The sequence below is a fragment of the Canis aureus genome, chromosome 23, assembly GCF_053574225.1.
Source record: "Canis aureus isolate CA01 chromosome 23, VMU_Caureus_v.1.0, whole genome shotgun sequence".
NCBI classification, from domain to species: domain Eukaryota; kingdom Metazoa; phylum Chordata; class Mammalia; order Carnivora; family Canidae; genus Canis; species Canis aureus.
In genome coordinates, this window is record NC_135633.1 from 4,828,122 (window position 1) to 4,845,323 (window position 17,202).

Genomic DNA, 17,202 nt, shown 5'->3' on the forward strand with positions numbered 1-17,202 from the left:
TATATATTTTTTGTTGCTGTTGTCTGTCTACCGCCCTCCCTCAAATAGCACCAGCTCAGCAGCACTCAACACCTTGTCTTGCTTCCCGTAGGAACATCCTTCCATCCTGAGGATTACACTGGTCACGAAGAGTCATTATCATTCGAAAGGCAAGGGATGTAGCAATATTTTCTCTCTTTATATGATCATTTAAGTTCTTTGCAGTTGGCAACAGCTTTTTCATTTTTCCAAATGCTCCTTTTGAGACAGCCAACACAGGTACATACACAGAGCAATGTGACAGTATTTTACATTCCATTTTCTCTAGGTGTGATGATAGCAACTTCTTAGGAACTTTCTCCCCTGGTGAGAAAGGACACCTTTGTCTTAGCAGTTACTTGGGTTGCCTTAGAAACCATTGTGCTGTCTGAAAAGAATAGTTTTATCTTTAGAGACAGCATCTCTCAAGAGAGTGGGTTATAATTTTTCATGAAAAAGAAGGCAGGGAAAATAATTATATTTTCCATTCTGGGGAGGGAACAAGCCTTGGATAACACAGAAAGACAGAAAAGGATGCTTCTCTAAAGACAGTCTCCCAAACAGGTACTCAACAATTATCACCGAAGAAGACCTCCTTAGAGGATTTGCTGAAGCCAAGTTAGATACAGGGTATGTGACGATTGTGCTTCTTCCTGGGAACAACTCTAGACTTGTGTGTCAGAGACATCTGGTAAATACGATGAAAACTATCAGTCCTCTCTCCAGGAAGCGAGCAAATGCATGGGTGCACATAAGAATCTGAGTATCATTTTAGGCATCTGGAAAGACTACCTGAATCTCATGAATGAATCCTGGATTCAAAATACTCGTGAGATCAAGCCCCAAGGTGGGCACTTGCTGAGGGCAGTTTCTCTCTCCCTCTGCTTCTCTCCCTCTCCCCTCATCTCCCCACCCCTGCACATTTGCACTCGTGTGTGTGCTCTCTTTCTCTAAAATAAATAAAATAAATCTTCAAAATACTTGATGTAGGATATACCCCAAGGAAGGCAATTCTAAGATTACTGGGTTTTTATAAGGTTCTATGAAGACCTGATAAATCAACTAGGGTTTTAGCTTAAAAAAAAAACAAAAGATTAGCTTAAGAAACAGAAGTGAATGGAGTGAGAATGAAGTGTGTGTGTGTGTGTGTGTGCCTGTGTCATGCTAAATAAATGACTTTAAGTTATAAAAGGACTATTTCATGGAATTTACATGGGTTTACCCTTGCAAGCAGCTCAAGATACTAGAATAATCACAGTTCACATTTACCAAGTGCTTATCCTGGGCCAGGTAACATCCTAAGCATTTACATATAATAACAGGGTTTTTTTTTGTTTTGTTTTGTTTTGTTTTTTTACAATTCACAATTCTGAAAGGTGTGTCATGAATTACAGAAAGAAAAATAACTTGTTCAAGAATTTTCCCCTAGAAAGGGACCATGCCGTGATGCCAAATGAGAGAACTGGCTTAGAGAGACCACGGGCTCACCCTCCCCTGCTGTACAGCCTCACTGGTAAATGTGTGCTGGATGAAATTTTTGCTCAATATAGAGAAATATTTTATTATAATTAGGCTGTCTCACCGTAATTTTCTTTTCAAATACTGCCATGTCTTTCACATTACTATTATGCTAAAATTGTTAGAAAGAATTCAATTATTACCTAAGTTCTGAATACCAGTGTAAGATTAAAGAAATTTGTTCTAATCAGTTTTGATAAAACCTACTTCTAAAATCAAATGGGCCTCTTTTGTTTCTTTGGAAAGAAGTCTAACGGTTGTTTTTCTAATGGCTATGTTAAATGCACTATAGATTTTTTAGTCAGTTTTTTGGTAATTGTATTTATCTACATGTATGCATATTAAAACACATTGTACAATTCTTTTCATAGTATTCTTGCTTTATATTTTAACTATCTTGTGGCATGTACAGTTAAATACTTTTCATTTACAATATTGCTTATTTTAATCATTTTTTGACCAATATCTTCAGAATCTATTTCATTAGGTTTCTTGATTTATCAGTGTTTGTTTTCTTTAACTTTTTCACTAATTTCTTTATGTCTATTATTTCTTTGCTTGGGTTTAATTTATTTTCCTTTTCTATTTTTTTAAGTTGCATGCTTGCTTCACTAATCTTTAATCTTTTTAATATAAGAATTTAAATGTACCTTTCCCTTGGACTATTTTCATAGCTACATTATACTAATATTGACATTTTTCTTCAAGATGCTTTAAAGACTTTTAAAAATTTCATTCTTATTTTTCCTCTGACCAGTGAGTTATTTAGCAGTGTGTATTTATAAATGAAAATACAATTCCGTTATTGATCTGTAGCTAAAGAGTCAGAAGCTATGGTTGGAAGGTTGTCAATTTTATAGGTGAAATGAGTGTATATTCTCTAATTGTTGGGTGAAGAGGTCAACACTTGCTTATTGAATTGACCTTGTTGATTATGTTTTTCAAAGTGTACATCTTGGGGCACCTGAGTGGTTCAGATGGTTAAGCATCTGACTCTTGATTTTGGCTCAGGTCATAATCTCAGGGTCATGAGAGTGAGCCCCAAGTCAGGCACTTGCTGAGCATGCAACATGCTTAAGATCCTTTCTCTACCTCTTTCTCTGCCTCCCCACCCCCCACTCCCGTTCATACTCTCTTTCTCTAAAAAATAAAAAATAATAATGATAATAGTGTACACCTTCACCGATTTTTTTTCTGTGATTGACCTTTCAGACACGGAGATAAATGTATGGTATCTCAAACTCTAATAGCCATTTTGCTTTATAATGTATAAAACTATCTTACTGATTCATATGTTTAGAATCATTATATCATCCTAGGAACTAAATATGTATTAAATAAAGTTTTTCTCTGTTAATGATTTTTGTCTGGAATACAATTTTATCTGATATTAATATATTTACTATTACTTTACTGTATTTTAGCCAGTGTTTTGCTGGTATGTCTATTTTCTTCTTTTTACATTCAATGTTTTTGAGTACTCATAGCATATATTTGTACTTTTAAACTTAATTGACAACATTCTAGATGTTTTAAATGGGTGTTTTAGCCCATTTACATTCATTGTGGTGATGTATTTGGGTTTACTTATATTATGATAATATTTATTTTATGGGTTGCAAAGTCTTAGAGGACATGCTATTATTACCACTGCTGTCATTACATATGTTTTGTAATTCAGAGACACTGTAGAGGCAGAAAGGTTTCCTTAGCTACTGCTTTTATTCACCCTCAGTCTACAAAATGTAATCATTATGGATGATTACAAATGAAAATCATTATGGATGGGCCCCCTCTGGGTATCTCAGCTTTACTCAAGAGTTTATTAAGTTTAGCAGCTGGACCCAAGGCCTAGAACATCCACATGCCAGTTATAACCTTGCATGTGGCATTTGGCCTGAGGATATTCTTGACTTCAAGTCCATTTAATAATTTTGTTTCAATAGTTTATTTGCCCTCGGGAATTGATTTTTTCTCTTGAGAATTTGAAAAGCATTTCAAAGAATATGTGTTATAATTTAAGAAAATCTAAATGTATTGAGCAGAAGGATTTTACTGAATATAATCTTCACATGGTAAAGTAGAATTCCATCTGCTACTGCTTCACTTTTCTTTGAATTCTTTTTACAGACCTCATCTGCCCCATACAAAAACCCTTCCCAACCTGTCATTATTTTACTGCTTACTAAATTGTTCTCCTAGGAACTAGGAACACACAATGGCATATTAAGTCCAATGACAAAATTTGCAATAGATAACCTCTATAATTGTATTTATTACCAACTTGCAGAAATATTGAGCCTTTTGGTTAGTGTTGACCTACCATTTTGGTTAAGAAATCTGTGACTCTTAGTAGATAGAATGACACTGATAACTCAATTTATTAAAAGGACGTGAAATGAAACTTGATGTTAATATCTGGTCCTTGGATATATATTTCTCTGTTGTCATTTATTTAATACATTTTTAGATTTGGGAGAATCAATCCTATCATCTTAACTGTGCATATTTGAATCACTTGTGAATTTTTAGATATTATATATATATATCCAAATATTCTGAATACATTTTTCAGGAGTAGAGAGAGTCCAGAAACAGAATATTTAAGCAAGAGACCTGAGTGTAGGTCATTTTTACAAGCTTTACAGTTGATTCTATTAACATATAGGACTAAAAAATAGTTATGTAAGAAATTCATCTATTAAAAAAAATTCATCTATTGCTTTTTCATCTGCAAAAGAGGACTGTGGACTTAGGTAATTGGTAAGATAACTTCCTACTATTGTGTATTTTCCCCAAAAATCTTACAGAGCTTTATAATTTGAACAAAGCTCTGAATAAAAGATAATTAGGTATCAGAGATCCCCTGTATCTCTTTCAAACCTTCACTATATAAGGCTATGCCCCTTTCTGATATGCTTCAGTTTCAGAGCATATGGACATTTGTCCTGAACTGGAGTAAACCTTACTCTGTTTTAAGTATAAGGGTTGGAAATGTATACATTATAAGAAAGAAGGGTTGAGGAGTAAAAAAAAAAAAAAAAAAAAAATGAAGGATATATATATATATATATTTTTTTTAATTAAGCTAACGGTATACAGATCTAGGGCTCTTAGACTTTGCTTCATAAGAATGCTATTTAAATACAATCAGAGAACAAAATCACTCCTTATTTTCTCCCCACACTTATTCAAGGTGGTGTTACATGAAATTAAGAAACATGTATCATCTTTATTAGTGGCAGCATTAAAGAGGAAAAGTGAATCATTTTTCTCCTTTCTTTGTGACAAAATATGACAGGAGCTAGATGCCATGACTTTTGAGCGAGTAATCAATACAGAGATTTATGTCCAGAAATGTCCTAATTACATGACTATGCTGTGTCATCAGTATCAAAAATAATGGGTAAGGCTTAGACCCATTTATAGTCTGCCTAAATCACTATTATTTTGATTCTCTCCTCTGGATCATGAAAGATCATATTAAGAACAAACTGAGGCAGCTATAATTTGGCTCTCATACAAAGTTACCCCTGGAGTGTACAATGTCTTCAATTTTGTGTTAGTTTCATGGGAATTGACATTCTTTGAAAGGAATTGTTTAACAGTTAGACACCTATGAGCAGATAAGTCATCAGGCTGTCTTCAAGAACATTTTCAATGATCATTTAGCAGTGACAAAGGATTCCATAAACATAAAAGCATAAGAATTTTTCTCGTCATCAATATTGAATTGTATTATAGTACTAAATTCAGCAGCACATGCAACTTGGGATATTAATGATTCATAACATGATTTGATTATATTTCATAGTATCTTAGTCTCCGTAGCTTAGAAGATTTAACTTCTCTGAAGATTGATGGCTTAACGCAAAACGATAAAAAAAAAAAAAGAACAAAGATATTTTAGTCCATTCACATGGGCCTTATTCCAGAAAACAGTATATCATCAATGAAACCAGATTTGTGACAAAAAATCAAGTTTGCAATAAAGGAGATTTTTTCCCCTAAGGTACAGAAATATACAAAGTGGAGTTCCTAATGTTGGAGTCAACATTTTAATAAACTATTTAGAGGAATATACACAAAAAATGAAGGTTGATTATAAACAGAACTCGGATATGATAATTTTGGAAAATACTCATTAGAATACAATCTACAGCTTGACTCACTTATATGTAAAACTGGGATGGTAATTTTAATGAGGTCATATGACTGCCATTTGGGTAAAATGAAGTATCAAGAATAAAGCATTTAGAACAATGCCTGGGACATAATGCTAATAGTAGCAGTGGTGGTGGTAGAGATGGGAAATGAAAGTGCTTCTCAATTTGAGATCCAAGTATAGGCTTGATGGAAACTTTCTACAACTGTAAGTAATCCTTTTTGAACACATACATATTTCTTAAGAAGAGGGTCCAAATCTTTCCTCATTCTCTAGGTGTCAGTGGTCCCAAAATATTAAAACCCTGACATGTTATCTCATGGTGGGATATGAAGTTTAAAGTGGAAAATAAATATACATTTAACATGCTTAATTTGATAATTTGGTACACAAACTACTTCTTTAAAAAAAAAAAACTCTTTGCATGATCCTATAAATCAAAATTATCAGCCATAAAAGTGAACTGAGTTTCCTGTAGCTTCCTTCCTAGGAACAAAAGCCAGATGCTCTGCTACTACTTTCAAACATCCAGCATATGAAGTCTTAGTAAGAAAGGCCTTCATAACCAAAATGTAGGGAGAACAGAGTTTGGGAAAGAGCCCTATGTTTAGAATCAGAAGCCCTGAACTGTCTCTCAGCTAGTCTACAATCTTGGGCAAGTGACTTAATTTATCGGAGTGTCAATGTATCTCAAAAAGAAAAATAAAATAAACTGAGCCACATCTCCCTCACAAGGTTCTAAGAATACAATAAAGGAGAATATATACAAACATTTCCTAAAACCCTAAGTACTGCAAAATAGGGATTGTTGCTATGAATAGCAATAGCAAAATATGCCCATTTTCCCACACTAAGGCCAGTACAATATAATAATTCCTTGAATTATGGGTATCAGAGAAATGTAGTTTTATCCTGGTCTACTATATACCAGCGATGCAATCTCAGGAAAATTACTTAAACTCTCTTCTAAGCCTTAGTTAGATCACATGTTCAATGTGAGGGAATTGCCATATTTTGATCACATAGGACTACAGACTCCAAGCAGGCCATTCCACAATACCGATCATTTAGCTTCAAAACAACCCACAAGTTATGTCCATTTCACAGATAAAGATACTGAGATGATGAGCATGGGCGCAATTCGGCAAATCTGGAATTTAAAATTTTCTCTCTATCCTCAAGACCTGAATCTATTCACTGTGAGATAAACCACCAAGTGTTTCCAGTTACATGGATTTCCGGTTTGAGACATCGTTTTCCCACAAATCATTAAAAAATGTAGAGCAGTAGTCATCCTGACACATTTTATCCATGGCCTTGATCATTATCTATGACATCCTACTTTTGTCTTCATTTCACACGTCTTTGGTTAAAGATGGCCCTCTTGGGGCGTGTGGGTGGCTCACTGGTTGAGCATCTGCCTTCAGCTCAGCACATGACCCCGGGGTCCTGGGATCGAGTCCCGCATCGGGGTCCCTCTGCCTGTGTCTCTGCCTCTCTCTGTGTGTCTCTCATGAATAAATAAAATATTAAAAAAAATAAAGATGGCCCTCTTTAAACAACCTGTAAGGTCTCTGATAATCCATAAATACCAATTGGAAGGTATATATTCTATCCTATCTGTCCAGAAGCCTTAGACAATACCCTATTCATTCTGAGTAACTCTTTTGTCCACGTTAACCTCAAACCTATGTGTTCTATGTCTACCTTTATGTCTAAAAACTTTATATATTCAGACAAAAGTCCCTTATTTAATATAGTAAGTCAATTAATTAGAAATTATGTATTATGTATGTTTATGCCTCTAAAGAAAAGCCAAAAAATGATAAATATGGTATATAATTTTTTATATATGTTTTTATTGGAGTCCAATTTGCCAACATATAGTGTAACCCCCAGTGCTCATCCCATCAAGTGCCCATCACCCAGTCACCCCCACCCCCCGCCCACCTCCCCTTCCACCACCCCTCGTTTCCCAGAGTTAAGAGTTGCTCATGTTCTGTCTCCCTCTCATATTGCTCACTCATTTTCTCTCCTTAATAAACATGGTATATAATAAAAAATGTCAGGGGACAGAGAAAGAAGGGTAAAACACAGAGGCAAATTAGATGAGGTGGACATTGAAGAATTTAAATTCTACCCACTATTCTTGATCAGTTCAAAAGCTTTCAACAGTTGGCATTTTTGTTACTGTTGATGCAGTTGTTGTTGTTGTTGTTATCATTAATTTTATATTGAAATATACAGAAGGTAATAAAAGTCCCTTGTGGAGCTAAAGAAAAGTTGATTTTTTTAGAGCATTTGAGAGTTCATTTCCAACATGATGCTCACAGATATTTTAATGTCCATATTTTAACAAGGATCTTCTCAAAGGAGAAAAAAAAAAAACTTAATACAAGAATAAAAACCAGCACTGATGAATTGCTACATCTAACCTTAGATTCCACTCAACTTTTTCCTATTTCCCCCAAAATATCCTTTATTACAAAACCTTCGAGTCAAGAAATATATTTTGCATTGGGTTTTCAGGGTTCTTTAGTCTCCTTTAATCATCCTAAGCTGATTTTGTGGCTTTCATGACCTTGATATTTTTTGAAGATTATAAGCTAGTTATTTTGCAGAATGTCCCTTATCTTGGGCTTATTTGAGATTTCCTTTTGATAAGATTAAACACATGCGACTTTGGGAGAAATATCATAGAGATAATGCTATTTTTCCCGCTGTATCCTATCAAATTGCACATGAATTTGATTTGCCCTTTTACTGGTGGTATTAGGTTTGACTCCAGGCTTCTCGCTATAAATAACTTTTTTTTTCTTTTGTAATTAATAGATTTTTGGGGGAGAAGGATTTCAGGACTATGTAAGCATCCGAATCCTCAAACTTCCCATCGTCCATCCATCCTTCCATCCTTCCTTCCCTTCTCTCTTTCTTTCTTGGTATGATAAACATAGCACATTCCTTCATATAAAATTTTCAAGCTCACTGTAGGAAACTTAAATAATATATAATAGGATAAAATAAAAAAACTACTGGAAAGTCTGCCACTATTATGTGACCATCATGAACATGTTGGTAAGCAACCTTCTGCTGATTCAATAATTTTAGCAGTCTCTCTGGGTTGAATGCTTGATCTTACTCCCTCTCTCTCTCATTTTTCCTTTTTTGCATAGTAACATGTTTTCAGTTTCCTATTATTTTGATGAATTATAATCAATTACTATCATTCTTCATTTTGTTGCTAGATTTGTTCCAGATTTGGCTAGTTGACCTATTCACAAAGGCTTCTGTGTCCTTTCCTATGCTCCCATGAGCAACTTTTTATTTTCTGGCACAATGAGATGATCTAGGTTCATCTCGTGCTTCCCCCATCTCAGCACTGTAATTAGTTATTTCCCCAAGGAGTGCTAGCTTTTTATACTGGAAAATAGTATTTAGACAATGAGATCTAGTTCCTGAGCTCATAGCGCCTGGAGTATCGCTGATCCCAGGCCCTTTCAGTGGCAGAGTTAGAGGACATACTAGGCACATATTTACATACATTACATATGACATATTTATAAACACGTACATTTTATGCATATGCATTTACACATGATCCTACTTCAAGGATGATCTAACAGTACAGGTTTTCTTCTTTCCCATCTTTATAACTCTCTCCTTAGACAGTAAGAAATCTGCCTCCCTTTAACTTACATATTTAATTATTTGAGCAATGCCCTTGTATATGGGCAATCTTCTACTATTACTGTTGCCTGCCTACAGAGAAATCCTCATTCCACACAAGTTGGAACTCCCCGTACTTGCTCCCCTTCTATGTGACCATTCTCTTTTCTCGGCTCAGGTTCCAATCCCCTATCCCCTACTTTGGGATAACCCACTTCAACCACTTTGGTCTCTATCAAGTTTGATTATCATTTCACTTCATTAATCGAGAGGGAAATCAGATTTTTAAATCAGTTTGATTATCATTTCACTTCATTAATCGAGAGGGAAATCAGATTTTTTAAAACACTTTCGATCTATTTAATGTCTATTTGAATACTGTTTAGAATAAACGAGCTTTAAGGCTTGATAATTGTTGATAATATTAACAATGGTGGTCACTTAATGAGTGTTTATTCTCTGCTTGACAATGGGGTAAACCCCTGTTAACCATTTCCTCACTTAATCCCCATCCATGCTTAAATCAGATAATTGTTGTTAACATCACCATTGTCCATATGTTTTTGAGAAAACCCAGGCATGGTTATGCATGATCACTATAGCTCTAGCCCTTTGAAACTTGAATATCTAGAATTTGAACCCAACTCTGACTGCCAAGTGCAGGTCAGTAACCCCTGCAATACTGAGTGCCACATGGCATCTGCATTCCGATCTGGAGGGCAGTGTGACCTAATTAAGATTTCTTTTTATCTTGCTTCAGAATTTCAAGGTGAAATTTTCATGGCTAGCTTCTTGATTGATAACTCATGTAAGTGTTTTTGACAAAAGTAAGCAAATTAGTAAGCTTTATAATAGATTATAAAAATAATAGGTTAACATTCAATCAGAAGCTTAATACATGTCAATAAAATACACATTACTTTGGCAACCAATATGCAGAAATGTATTCGACATTAAGGAAGTTGAGATACTGATGTTGCTAAAGCCAAACTTCATAATGATATAACATTTCTCAGGCCTTCCTGTGCTAGAAATATGAAATATCAGGGACAACAAGGTTTAATGTATAATGAAATGGGCATTAAGAACCTTGGATCCCGACCTAGCTTTGCAAATTTTTTTACTCTGTTATCATATGCAAGCCATGGTCACTCTCTAAGCCTTAATTTTCTTATCTGCAAACTGGAAAAAATTGAATTAGAATATAAAAAGCATACTATAGCTTTAAAAATCCAACATTTAATAAAATGCAAAATTTTTCTAAGTATAAAAGAGTTGGCACTTTAAAGAACCATAAATATATGTTATTAATGCAAATAATTTATTTTCTCCTTTCTTATGAGATATTAACCCAGGCCATTTCCTATGTGTCTCTTCAGAAGGAAAATGAGGTAGACAGACCTGCAGTAGCTGTCTCCATCCTATTGGGATTGGTGGAAATGCTCAGCTGGGTCATCTGTTCCTAAATTTAATTTTCTCTGAATGTATCAAACGCCTGTCTAAGAGGTGCAATGAGCTCGCTGTGGTTCTTCTATTTGTCTGCACAATGAATTCAAGTGTGGGGAAGCTTTCTAAAAGTACTGGCACCTGAGCTCCATCACCTCAAATTCTTGTTCAGTTGATCAGAAATGATCTTCTCTTTTTCCCACTCTTTCTCTAAATAAAAGTGCCCCCAAATGACTCTGATTGACACCCAAGTTTGAATACCTCTGTGTGAGAGTAAAAGGGATCTCTGTTTATGGCTATCTAACCGGGAAACCAAACTATGAGTCTCAACCTCCGTAGAATCCATACAATGACGTGCAGACTCAGGAGCGAAAATGCAGTGTTTTCTCAACAAACTAAATAGGACTTACTTGAAACCAATTGTGCTCCGCAAGATTTTAAAGTATTGATGTTTTTATTTTTTATCAATTCCCATTGGCTTGGATGAATATTGCCTTTTAGAATACTCTCTTGTTCTACCATTACTGAGTTTTTCCCTTTTCTCCAATTCGCCAATTTGATACAAAGGGAAGAGGAGAGATCGGTTTACAACAAAGAGTATAGTTATTATGATTCCAAGACACCTTTATGAGGCTTTTTTTTTCTGTTCTAAATAAAACTATAAATGAATCATTGGATTCATTTCTCTTCTTGGGAATGATGCTCTAACCAGAAAATCAGGGTACACTGCTACAAGGTATCATTAAGGGACTGATCCCTAATCCCTAATTCAACTGTTTTTTTTTTTTTTAGCTTTCTTTTCTTTTCACTAGTTTTCTTTTCTTTGCTTTTCTCTCTTTCTTTTACAGTGAAGTTCACCAAAGCCCAAGGAGAAGGAGATTAACTGAATAGGACAAAAATCTACCCAAGGAATTTGTCAAAACTAAAAATAGGATGGGAATCAAGATTTCTGGCTTCAAATTGAGTGTTCTCTCCAATAAACCACAGTCATTACATAAGATACTAAAGAACAAACAACTCATTCTATTTTATTTATTTAAATATAATAGAAGTATATGGTAATGCTTATACCCAATTAAATGTTATCTTCTTTAAACTCTGACAATATTATGTAAATATTTTGGAAATTTCTCTTTTAGAAATGACAGTAAGGCACTTTATAAGACACAAGCATATTCTTATTTCATTACTTTCTAATTATAAACAGAGTTTTATTTAAATCAAACTATTTTTTCTCAATCTTTAGTTGCCATGGATTCTAATGACTGTATGATTGGCCATTTTTGCATATTTTTGAAGTTGTGTTTCACTGTTTCTGAATGAAAAAAATAATAGATCTTTAACAATATATTACAGAAAACTAAGTTACCATATACGTTATTCTATTTTATAATTCCAAAGCAACGTTTTTGAAATGGAAAACACCTACTGAGAAAAATAAGAGCTGTTATATTTATTACAACTTCTGTTTCATTACCTGAAACACATTAATTCCCTATGAGTAGGCAAGATAACTTGCTATTTATTATTTCATTTTTCTTTTGGTTGAAGGTCAAGGCTATTAAGAAGATAATATAATCATGTAATAAGTCTATGCTAAATCAACTGATAACATCAACATTTTCTAGTGTGGAATTTCTTCTAATATTTTGTTTTATTCATTTTTCAAAGTCCATTTCCTCAATAATGGCTTCCATTACCCCATGGACAGATTTGAATTCTCTTTCTATTACATATAGCAAGTACGCTGATGTATTCATTTCATTGAATTCTATTGAAGTAAAACCTCTTATGGGATGGACACATTCATATTTTACATATGAGTTTAATTATTAATTATTTTTTAAGATTTATTTATTTTAGAAAGAGAGAGAGTGTGTGCATGCCCATGAGCAGGGGGGAGGAGGAGAGGCAGAGAGAGACTCTCTAGCAGACTCCCCACTGAGCTGGGAGCCCACCACAGGGCTCAATGCAGGGCTCCCAGGACCCTGGGATCATGACCCGAACTGAAATTAAGAGTTGGGAGCTTAACCGACTGAGCCACCCAGGGGCTCCCCATTTATTAATTCTACACATATTCAGCTTATACCTATTATCTTCCTTCTACTATTGTAGGCACTATAGATGTAGCAATATATATGCTGGTATAGTCCTCACTGACACTGCCCTCTATTGCACATTTCTCAATTTCTCCCCCCAACCCTGAATACCAGCAAGCACACAATACACACACTATTACACGAGTGATTTATCCAGTATAGATACTTCTTTAGCAGACTATAGAAAAGGGGGAAGAAGTGGTTTTACTTTTTTTTTTCAAGCATTTTAAGAGACTTTCTCTTCTCACACTTGCTTATTTTCTTTGTTTAAAAGATAATAGCTGCACAGAACAGAAAAACATTCTTTTTTTAATAATAAATTTATTTTTTATTGGTGTTCAATTTGCCAACATACAGAAAAACACCCAGTGCTCATCTCGTCAAGTGCCCCCCTCAGTGTCCGCCACCAAGTCACCCCCACCCCCCGCCCTCCTCCCCTTCCAACACCCCTAGTTCGTTTCCCAGAGTTAGGAGTCTCTCATGTTCTTTCTCCCTTTCTGATATTTCCTACCCATTTCTTCTCCCTTCCCCTCTATTCCCTTTCACTATTATTTATATTCCCCAAATGAATGATGGATGGATACAGAAATACATTCTTATATTCATCAAGAGACAGGCCTATGGTATCACAGTGAACATGTGTCTATGCTTGGCTCATTCCTAATCTTGAGAGATAGCTAGTTATTAACATTACAAGTCTCTTGAATAGTTAAGATCATCCAAAACTATTTCCTAAATTTTCTTTTTAAAAGAATATGTACTGTATTATCTATCCTTTCTTTCAACACTCCCTGAACAGCATCTTGTTCTGGTTTTCTAAAGTGAACTTCTGATGCTTTTCCAAAATTCCTTCTTCAGAGAGGCTAGTCTTGTTTGATATTAGTCTAATTATTCTCAAGAATTATGCCTACAGAGTTGACCCCATGCAGATCACATGAATCCAATGCACTTTTCTGCACTGAACCTCTCTCGATAAAGTTTACAGAATTGCTCTACCTTTTGAGTTCAAAAATGCAAACCATGAGCTGGACATTGCGCCACAATGATAACAAGACACATGAATAAGACTTTGTTTTGTTCTTTGAGGAGTTTCTACGGCTAGAGATGATCTATACAGAAATGCTATCAACACAACACGGTAAATGCTAGATAGTCAGTCCCTGGTTTCCTTGATACAAGAGAATTACAACATAACGGTTGGGAGTGCAGGGCTGAAAATCGACCTCCTGATTCTGACTCCCAGCTTTTGCCTCTTACAAATAGCAAGACTTTTTTTTTTTTTTTTTTCCAAATAGCAAGACTTTAGACAGGTCATGAAGTTCCAGTTTATTCATCTCTTTTAAAATGGGGATAAATATGGCACCTAATTATTAGAATTCTGTGCATTGAGTAATTTAATATTTTAAACCTCTTATAACAGTATCTGACACATAATTAGCTTTCTATTAATATTAGCTATTGTCATTAATTATTTCCTGTGTGTCTTCTATGTGTTATTCACTGTGCCGAATCCTATATATAGCCAGAGCGCCGAGGTAAAATTGGCTTTGGCCCTCAGTCAAGTTGCTACTATAAGCAAATAAATGGTCAATTATAATCTACTGTGAGGAGTTTTATGTCAGGAGAGTCACAGGGACAGTGAGGATATAAAAGGGAACTTAACTCAAAAATGAGGAAGGAAAATGGGGCTTGAAAATGACGAAACTGATGAGGAAATGACACCTGAGCTAAAACCTGAAGGCTATCAGTGCTTTAAATGAGAAAAAAAAAAAAAAAAAAGAACATTCATGGCATCAAAGCTGGTTCTGCAACAGAACCAAACACACGGGTTTTTCCCTCTTTTTCATTTTTTCCTCTCAAAATTTTTGAATTATTTGAGTAGCTTCAAAATCACTGAACAAATCAGATTTTTTTTTCTGTTGAGTTTGTTAATTATTTTACTGAGCCTTTAAATCTATTTATTAACACATCACTGCTACTTTATCTTCCATGAGAGATCTAGTTTCCTCTCCTATGAGAGAGAAAAAAAAATGCTACAATAAAAACACGTAGAACAATACAGAGGTTCCATCTGTCCACAGATAGGTCTCCAGGAATTTTGTGTCAGCTGTTAACACTGGGCTGATCAAATCAACTCACTTAGAACATGAAGAAATTCTCTTTTTATTTTATTTTTATTTTTTGAAATTCTCTTTTTAAATGTGCCTTTCCAATACAGTAACACATTACATGCTTATATAAAACTCCAGGTACTCAGGCTCCTCTTCTAGAAACCTTAAGAAGACCGTAGTCAAATACTTTTCGTTTTTTTTCTCTCATTTTGTTTGTACAATTTACCAACATTTCTCCCGGTATATATGCATTCATTCTAGTAACTACCCGCTCCAGTAGTGACCTTGTCACAGCATCAATTAATGCTCCAGTTCCAGCTTCACTTCTCTTTGTGCAACCAGAAGTACTCTCAAAGACTGACTTTCAAATTTAAAAACCTCTGTTTATAAAAGGAGAGCTGTGCTTCCTCCTACCTGCTATTTTTAAGATTTTTTTCCCCTACTCTGGAGTTCTCCATTTACCTTTCTTCCAGCCTTTGTGACAACTCTTCATTTTGAGATGATGGTTACCTACCCTCAAACCTCTATTTTTGCTAAGGTCTTGCCCCCCCTCCCCTTTCCTATTTGAATCCCTCTCTTTTTTTTTGTAATTCCTTCCTTTAATTTTTATTTACTCTCTGAAGCAGACTACTCAGGTGTATCTGCCTCCCTCTGTTTCTCTTTTCTTAGGGAATAAAGCATCTGGCAAGTAGAGCTTTTCTTTCTCAGCAGCCAGCCAGCTCTTCCCAAAGGAAACTAACAGGGCTTCATTGTGCTGGAGCTTCCTTTTCTAAAAGGCACAGGAGGAAATATCCACATCCTTGTTCTCTCCCTTTGATTTGCTGTTGGAACCCAGAGCCGCTCATGGTCTGTCCTCCTACCGACAGGATCGCAGAGTTCCATTTCCCTCCTACTTGTTGCTTTTATAAATCTTAAGTCAAACACCACACACAGTAAACTCAAAAGAAGCTAAAAGTAAATTGACTCCTTTATGGTTCTCCTGATGCTGATTCCTACCCATTATTTTTCTAGCCCAGCATGAAAGTTTCACAGTGGCTCTTTCTCCTCCACCTCTGGCCTAGGGAAAACAAGTGTGGGCGGACGCTGAGACATCACAGTTTTGAATTTTGCTTTTTCGTTCATCCAGATTATAACGCATTCAGAAGCTGATATAAATGTATCAGTCTACTAAGGAAGACAAGTAATATCAGGAGATACATCTTCCTGTCACGGGGATGGTTGTTGTGAAAAGTACCTGCAGAGTAGAAGATCGATAACTGGCATATCAATAATTTTTTTTCCAATTACTAATTCAGAATTGTATTATATTTTCCCATTTCAATCTCTCTTAATGGTGAATTTTTATATGTTCAATGGGGGTAGTAAACTTCTATAAAGGCAATTTAAAAATTGCCTTAAGTTACCTGAAGCAGACTCTAGGCTGCTCGTGGCCTTGAACATTAAAAACAAATCAATCTGGTCTTTGGGTGGCTCAGTTGGTTAAGCAACTGCCTTAGGCTCAGGTGTGATCCTAGACTCCTGGCCCCCACATGGGGCTCCCTGCTCCACAGGGAGCCTACTCATCCCTCTCCCCTTGCTCCTTCCTCTTGCTCATGCTCTCTCTCTCTCTCTCTGTCAAATGAATAAATAAAATATATTTTTTAAAAAAATCAACCATTCCATAGTTTACACATTTTAATACAAATGCCCTATCGCTGTGAGAAGTTAAAAGCAATTGTGACCTGGTAGAAAAGAAGTGAAAAAGTCATTATCAGATTCAGGCCATGTGCTCAAGTGTCATCCTTTTGCCTTCTTCACATTAAATCATGAGGACAACACTCTTCTATCATCCTAGCTTTTTTTTTTTTTTTAATTTTTTTTTAAATTTTTATTTATTTATGATAGTCACACAGAGAGAGAGAGAGAGAGGCAGAGACACAGGCAGAGGGAGAAGCAGGCTCCATGCACCGGAGCCTGATGTGGGACTCGATCCCGGGTCTCCAGGATCGCACCCTGGGCCAAAGGCAGGCGCCAAACCGCTGTGCCACCCAGGGATCCCTATCCTAGCTTTTTCTTCTTCAATGCTTTTTGATTTTTTCTTCCTTTTTTTTTTTTTTTTTTGACTCTTCTAACATTTGTGGAACTTGGGTATTAAAACCTGTAGGTTGCAGATCTATAGCACACTTTAAATGCTGTTTAA

The 17,202-nt window shown here is 35.4% G+C and overlaps 1 protein-coding gene and 2 long non-coding RNA genes across 5 annotated transcripts in view; 1 reads left to right on the top strand and 2 right to left on the bottom strand.

Moving 5' to 3' along the window:
- LUZP2 (leucine zipper protein 2) overlaps positions 1 to 17,202 on the bottom strand; it is a 472,421-nt gene that overhangs the window by 170,098 nt on the left and 285,121 nt on the right. The window lies entirely within an intron of this gene.
- Positions 413 to 11,822, top strand: LOC144294517 (uncharacterized). The gene is made up of 3 exons (XR_013361880.1): positions 413 to 648; positions 10,128 to 10,175; positions 11,662 to 11,822. It is a non-coding gene; the product is annotated as an uncharacterized LOC144294517 (long non-coding RNA).
- Positions 13,409 to 17,202, bottom strand: part of LOC144294518 (uncharacterized) — a 49,720-nt gene continuing 45,926 nt past the window's right edge. The window contains exon 3 of the long non-coding RNA XR_013361881.1: positions 13,409 to 16,257. This is a non-coding gene — a long non-coding RNA (uncharacterized LOC144294518). The remainder of the gene's footprint in view (positions 16,258 to 17,202) is intronic.